The following is a 6,269-nucleotide window of genomic DNA, read 5'->3' on the forward strand; positions in this document are numbered from 1 at the left end:
AATGGGGGTGGGGGCGTGAATTAATTCGGACCCTCCCCTGTCTTTCCAAGCTTATAACTACTCGAAAAATGTAATTCAAACCCTATTTTTTTTTTTTCAATTAAAAGAGCAAGGACCAAGGTTTCATTAAAAAAAAAAACAAACAACGTGTTTTTTTAAAAAAAAGGTTTTAAATTCGGACTTTACAGATAAATTTCCAAAAAACTATTTTTTTGTTTTAAATTTGAATATATTATTTATTGAACTTTTATCTTCAATTTGTGATATATAAAACTTAAGTACATAAATTAATTTACTTTTTAATAGACATTTCAAAATAGGGGGGGGGGCGTGAAAAAAAAAAAAAAACGTTTATCTAAAATATATTCAGTTTATTGGAAAGAGCATAAAATTTCACATTGACCCTGAAAATATCGTAAAAATAGAATCAATAGAAAAATTTTGATAGATTTTTAAAGTTTAAAAAATTTTGAATACTAAACTCGTAAAATTCAATTAATTTCATTACTGTTTTTTAAAAAATAAAATAAATAATATTTCTATTACTTTTTATACAACTTTAATAGTTTATTTTGGAAGTATAATCTATAAAGAAAATAAACAACCCACTTTTAAAAGAGAAATTACGATTTTTTTTTTTTTAATATTTTATTCGCAGTTTCGTTTAAGGGGTGTCAAAAATTCCGATACACCTATCACATCTCTATGCAAAAACTTAAAAGGTAAAAAAAAGGGGGGGGGGAGTAACTTTGCCAGAAACAGTAAAGGAGTTAGCTCCCTTTGATCGTAGTTCTATCGTCCTGACACTAATATTTTCATGTTACGGTTTTCTTATCTAATCTGTCTTTTCCTAAACAATTAATTTTTTAATTGAATAAGATGAGCAAAACCATATTGTGATTCTCTTGTATTTATTGTGCTGATTTTACTGCTACTACAACTGACAAGCAGTTAATGACGTGCACAATCTTTGTAGCTCATTACACACATTAATACATTGAAGTACACAAAAATATATTTCACATGAGTGGGCTAAATAAAACACTTCAAACTTTTTCTTTAGACATATACAAATATTACCTTTTCCCCACTCAACGAAAAAAAAAAAAATATACATAACTTTTGTTGAATTTGTAGAAAGTGTTTCTTTTTTTTTTTTTCCATTTATTTGAATATTTCTTCTACACAACATATGTCAATGACTTAACACAAGGTGTGTATATATGAGGGGCATTCTAAAAGTAATGTCTCCTATTTTTTTTTTATTCCATCCGAATAGATCAGAGGATGTGCCACAATGATAAGATCCCTTTTGAGGAGCAATGGCTTTCCACGTTATTAAACTTAGTACCAGACTTACCCTATACTAATGGGGAGATATGCAGAGACAGGTTGGTGCAGATATTTCAAAATGTCAGCACATGTCAACTGAGGTTCAGATTGACAGGTGATGACTGCTGATCCGAAATTGTTTATGTAATCGGGTGCAAAAGGGACAACGATAAAATCCGCATAACAATAACAAGTGACTTTGTTTTTTACATGTATGCATGTTTCTCTCGCTCTCTCTCCTTTTCTTTCATTCTTCCCTCTCTTCATGACTGAAGAATTGTATTGTATTGAAAGGTTTTGCTGTGTACATTGTCGGGGACAGACATATAGAAGTTAGGCCATGATCATAGACAGTAACGGATGGGTTCACAATGCTCCTTACTTGTTGAAATAAAAACAATTGTAATCTGTAAGGAAAAAATGTAAGGAAAAATTCAAGATGGCGCCCGACTCTCTCTTTAACACGGTAAGATATCCTCAACACGGCACAAGAAGCAACAGCCACACGATTCCCCAGCCAACTCAATCGTCACTCCCCCGCGTCTTTCCCCTCACCCGCTTTTATCGTCGTTCTAGGCCGGCTAAATTTGCATATTCCGAGAATTCGTGTGACTTTGCGAGACATCATACTTTACAAAAGACGGCGGTCGCCATCTTGGTCCTTCTTTTCTATTTTTGGTCGGTAACGCTGAGCTGGTCTCGAGGTAAGTCTTTTTCCCCTCATCCGTCTCTCCCACGTACCCACACAACACGCAAACACGCGGGCGCTTATCTCCTGGATGCACGTTATATAAAAAAAATGTCTTTGTTCACTGTTTTGGGCAAGTGTTCAACTTCAGCAAACAGTCCCTATCAACAATCCAGATGAAGTCTTGAAAGAAATGAGACCAAAGGTATGGCGACAAGATCCACCAGCAGAGGTAGCCGACGTCAAATCAACCCTAGTGGTCCGTCCTTGATGTAACAGCAATGAACGTTTTTATCAACTCCTTAGTTTAAAGGGGACGTGCCATTTGTTTCATGGTATTATTCCCCTGGGTAGCTGGTTGCCATGCCAGAACGTAATAATAGTTCCAAAAACATCCCCACACCAAACCTAGTAACTTTCTACGGCAGACGATAGTAGCATAACGGGATTGCAAATTGCATTTTTATGATGACTGAATATATGCACTCATGACCTGAAAATTCTATCTCTCTGTTGCAGATATTAACAGTGTGAGACTTTATGAAAGCAACCCCTGCCATAGACGTGCGTCAGAAACACAGATACAACATTGAATTCTTGGCGAAAGTGCGATGATAATGGTGGTGACTATGTAGATAAATAAATTCTGGAGCATGTCACTTATTTTAATGGTACCACTTCTATCTTCATAGCTCTTCAACTTTTTGAGTTAAAAACAATTAGGGTATATATATATATATATATATATATATATATATATATATATATATATATATATATATATATATATATATACCCTAATTTAAACAAATACAAAAAGAAAAGACAATTGAAAGAATTGTTTTGGGCATTGGAAAATTGACACAAATTTTTCCGATTCTGACACAGATTTCGATACCCCCAAAAGTTCTGATTTTCGCGATTCCGATAAATCGTCTCCACACACACACACACACACACACACACACACACACACATATATATATACCAGGTTAAAAGTATTCAAGAGTGATAACTAATGGATTTAATGAGATTATTAAAAGTGCTCAATAAAAGAAGAGCAAGATGTATTTTTATTAATAGAAACGTGGTCGTGATACTGGATATGTTAATGTTGCAGACAAATGGTCGATTAAAACCAGAAGTTCTCGATAGGTGACTTAATAAATGGTTGCTGTCCACAGAAGAAACCAGTCCTCAAAGCATGTGTCTGAAACCTTTACATACTCAGTGTCCCGACCATGTAAATTTGCTATTTGCTTTTCTATATATATATATATATATATATATATATATATATATATAGAGAGAGAGAGAGAGATAAATCAAAAAAAGAACAAACCAAGTTATGTATTCATCAATGTTTCGTGTTTATTTCGAGACTTCGTCTGAATAAATGATGAACAGACAAGAACAACACTACAGCAATACAAGGAAGGATCAAAGAACTGTTATGACAAGCAGCATAACAGACAACACCTAAATCTACATGCGAGGCAGAAAATCTATGTCCAGCATGAGAAAACAAAGCTATGGGAACCTTGAATTATTCAGCATCCTGCCATGGCACCAAGAACTTCTTAGAACTGCACGCCTGTAGAACTCTCTTCCGTTTGCCTGCTTTCCAGCTGACTACAACTTTGTTGTCTTCAAGTCCAACATAAACAAATTCTTGATGAACTGCCCCTTAAGTAATCCAATCTACCAAATTTCCATTAATAACGATTACTACGAGGGGCGTGCAATAAGTAATGCCCCTGACCCACTTCCAGTTGTCTGATCCAGCTGCATGTGCAATAATTTATATCTCTACGGGTTATGTGGCAAATTACAGCTCTGAACTAATTGTGGTTTCTGTTTTACAGGTGTTTGAACTGAGTCAGGTGTGAAATGAAGCCTGTTGGATGTCGAGCAGCGATCCGGTTTTTGTATTTGAAAGGACGCACATCACAGGAGACTTTTGATGTTTTTATATGGTCCTCTTCTGTTGAGGGTTTTAGTTAGCCAATCAGCTTTCTAGTATCCACCGCGCCCCTTCCTATCAGCCAATGGGCATGCATTTTATCGAACAAAGGATCTGTTTTAAAACTAGTTTAGTGGTTTAAGGCTGACATTTCTTTCTTTTTTTTATATATATATAAATATACATATGTGTACATACATATATTCACATATATATGCATATATATATATGCATACATACATATATGTGTGATCGTTTATGTATATTCATGTTTAATTTATTTATTTGTTTATTTTCTATTGTTTTTGTTAGTTTAACTAACAAAAACAATAGAAAATAAACAAATAAATAAATTAAATAAACATGAATATACATAAACGAGCACACATATATGTATATATATATATATGTATATATATGTGCATATATGTATGTACACACACACACACACACACACACACACACACACACACACACACACATATATATATATATATATATATATATATATATATATATATATATAAAATAAGAAATGTCTGCCCTAAACCACTAAACTAGTTTTAAAACAGATCCTTTGTTAGATAAAATGCATGCCCATTGGCTGATAGGAAAGGGCGCGGTGGATACTAGAAAGCTGATTGGCTAACTAAAACCCTCAACAGAAGAGGACCATATAAAAACAATAAATAACCACAGAATTTGCGCATAAGCCTGACGAATCCTAGAGTGGATGAAACGCCGAATATTCAGTGTAGCTTAATCGCCATATATATTTTATAAATTACTTACTAACTAGCTCTACCTACGTATTGAGCACCTTTGAAGTAAATACTTAAAGTTTACGCATAAATCTATACTTTCGTATATTAATTTTATGTGAGTAAATGAAGTAGTTATATATATGTTTCAATCCTGCTGGCTTGAGGTAGTTACTAGTCTAGTCGCACTGATGAGCTATGATACAGCGAAACAGTGTGGATGACTAAAACTGCCTCCTATTCTGGGTTGAGCATACTGGGGAGTGAAATAACAAACTACCGCTAGCATACAAAGCAATGCTCTTTGTGTAAACAAATAGAGCTTAGGCGTTGTGATAATGTTTAAATGTTGTAATTTCGCATACTCATTTATCAGCAGCAAACAGCGTAACGGTGAGAAACGCTGACTGTCGCCCAGGCGATCGAATTTCAATCCTAATCTAGCCGCACTGATGAGTTATGATACAACGAAACTGTACTGTAGATGGATGATTATAAATGCTTTCTATTTTGGGTTGAGCATATTCGACATATTTAAGATGGCGTAACTAAAAGAATACACAATTTTCTTTTAAAGTTAATCAGTTTCTTTTCTTTTGATGAGTTAAGGGCTGAACAAATTAAAAAAATTGGCATAATAATTATATGAATGAGACTGCGCTACGAAACCGGTGCTTATAGCACTATCAGAAATTTCGTGAAAATAGTGAATAATTCCACCCCATCTTTCCAAGCTTATAACTCCTCGAAAAATGTAATTCAAGCCCTAATTTTTTTTTTTTCAATTAAAGGAGCAAGGACCAAGGTTTCATTTAAAAAAAAAAAAAACCCCAAAACAATGTGTTTTTTTTTTTTTAAAAAAAAAAGGTTTTAAACTTCGGACTTTACAGGTAAATTTCTAAAAAAACGGTTTTTTGTTTTGTTTTAAATTTGAATATATTATTTATTGACCTTTTCTCTTCAATTTGTGATATATAAAACTATTCAACATAAATTAATTATTTACTTTTTAAGAGAAACTTGAAAATGGGGGGGGCATGAATTTAAAAAAAAACGTTTGTCTAAAATATTATATTCGGTTTATTGGAAAGAACATAAAATTTCACATTGACCCTGAAAATATCGTAAAAATAGAATCAATAGAAAAATTTTGATAGATTTTTAAAGTTTAAAAATTGAAAAATATTGAGTTCGGAAAATTCATTACTGTTTAAAAAAAAAAAAAAATTTCTATTACTTTTAAAACAACTGTAATAGTTTATTTTGGAAGTATAATCCATAAGGAAAATAAATAACCCACTTTTAACAGAGAAATTACGAGATTTTTTATATTTTATTCGCAGTTTCGTGTTAGGGGTGTCAAAAATTCCTACAAAAATTCTGATACTGCTGAAAGAGTTGAATATTTTCAACATACTTAAGAAAATAAACGGTAAGATTAACAACATTTTGAAATTTGGAGTATAGACTTTTGTCATTTATTTGTTATTTGTCCTGTAGTTACATCAAGCTTAATAAATTAAAG

The sequence above is a fragment of the Euprymna scolopes genome, chromosome 20, assembly GCF_053919585.1.
Source record: "Euprymna scolopes isolate OS-2025 chromosome 20, ASM5391958v1, whole genome shotgun sequence".
Taxonomy (NCBI): Eukaryota; Metazoa; Mollusca; class Cephalopoda; order Sepiida; family Sepiolidae; genus Euprymna; species Euprymna scolopes.